General features: G+C 35.8%; 1 non-coding gene across 1 annotated transcript; it reads right to left on the reverse strand.

Moving 5' to 3' along the window:
- Positions 1–308: 308 nt before the first annotated feature.
- Positions 309–370, reverse strand: LOC115932283 (U7 small nuclear RNA). The gene has a single exon (XR_004068580.1). It is a non-coding gene; the product is annotated as a U7 small nuclear RNA (small nuclear RNA).
- Between the last annotated feature and the right edge of the window lie 1569 nt (positions 371–1939).

The following is a 1939-nucleotide window of genomic DNA, read 5'->3' on the forward strand; positions in this document are numbered from 1 at the left end:
TTCATTTATAATATAATTGGATTCAGATATTTCTGTTTGGATTCAGTTTTTATTCCTCTCCCCTCAGCTTTCTTGATTTTATTTTTTTTTTTAATATAGAGAACACTATCACGTTTCCAAAATTTAAGCCTGGAAAAACAGTATACTCAGAGAAGCATCAATTCCTCTCCTATCCCTTCTACCTTTCCCTGCCACCCCTTCTAGGTAACCAACTCAATTGTTTTCTGGTTTACCACTATTGTGTATGTGAGTGTGTATGTGTGTTTTGCCAAAATATGCAGATACATGTGTCTTTTCTTTTCTGCATGGAGTGTTTTCCAGTGAAAACCAGCAAACCTTCTACACAAGTTCTAAAAGAGCTATAACACTTACATGTATGTTTTCTTCTAGTCCCTTCTTTGTTATAGAAAAAGTAGCAGATGATACATACCCTATTGCAACTTCCTTTTTTCATTTAACAAAATATCCTGGATATTACGCTATATGTGTTCACAGATGTCTTCCTTCTTTATTTATTTATTTATTTTTGTAGTCTTGCCAACAGAATGTTTTGTCAAGCTTTTGATTTTTTACCGGTTTGATGGGAGGATAAATAGTATGTTTGTAGTTTTAATTTACAACTCTATTACGAGCAAAGTTTAATGTCTTTCCATATGTTTATGGACTCTTTGTAGATCTTTACTATGAATTGTCTGTTTATGCTTTTCCCCATTTTTTATATGAGATTTGGGGTTTTTCCTTAACGTTTAAGTACTTTATATGTCAGAGATATTACCTTTTTATCTATAATGTTGTGGAAATAATTTCTCCCAAGTTGTCATTTGTAGTTTTTTTCAAATTGTGATGAAATATACATCACATAAAATTTACCATCATAACCATTTTAAGTGTATAATTCTGTGCCATTAAGTACATCTACCATCCATCTCCAGAATGTTATCATCTCAAACTGAAACTCCGAACTCATAAATAGTAATGGGAACTCCTAATTCCTCTCTTCCTCAAGCCCCTGGTGACTGCCATTTTACTTTTTGCCTCTATGATTTTGGTTGCTGTAGGAAACTCATATAAGTGAAATCATTTGGTATTTGTCTTTTTGTGTCTCGCTCATTTCATCTAGCATATTGTCCTCAAGGTTCATCCATGTTCTGGTATGTGTTAGAATTTTCTTCTTTTTTAGGGCTGAATAATGTTCCATTGCATGGATATACCACATTCTGCTTGTCCATTCATCTGTTGATAGATATTTGTGTTGTCCCACCCTTTGGCCACTGTAAATAACACTGCTATGAACGTGGATGTACAAATATCCGTTTGAGTCCCTGCTTTCAATTCCTTTATGTATACAACCAGAAATGGAATTGCTGGATCATATAGTAGTTCTAAATTTAATTTTTTGGGGAACCACTATACCATTTTCAACAGCAGTGCATAAGGGTTCCAATTTCTCTACATCCTCACCAACACTTGTTATTTATTTATTTATTTATTTATTTATTTTTAAAATGTTTGATAGGCTGGGCACGGTGGCTCACACCTGTAATCCCAGCACTTTGGGAGGCTGAGGCAGGTGGATCATGAGGTCAGGAGTTCAAGACCAGCCTGGCCAATACGGTGAAACCCTGTCTCTACTAAAAATACAAAAATTAGCTGGGCATGTTGGTACATGCCTGTAGGCCCAGCTGCTTAGGAGTCTGAGGCAGGAGAATGGCTTGACCCCAGGAGGTGGAGGTTGCAGTGAGCCGAGATTGTGCCGCTGCACTTTAGCCTCGGCGACAGAGCAAGTCTCCATCAAAAAAAAAAAAAAAAAAAAGTTTTATATAATAGCTATCCTAATGGATATGAAGCGGTATCTCACTGTGGGTTTTTGTTGTGTTTTGTTTTTTATTTCCATAATCAACACTGGAGGTACATTACACTTTGTCCTCATGAATTCTAG

The sequence above is a fragment of the Gorilla gorilla genome, chromosome 1 (genome assembly GCF_029281585.2).
Source record: "Gorilla gorilla gorilla isolate KB3781 chromosome 1, NHGRI_mGorGor1-v2.1_pri, whole genome shotgun sequence".
Classification (NCBI taxonomy): Eukaryota; Metazoa; Chordata; class Mammalia; order Primates; family Hominidae; genus Gorilla; species Gorilla gorilla.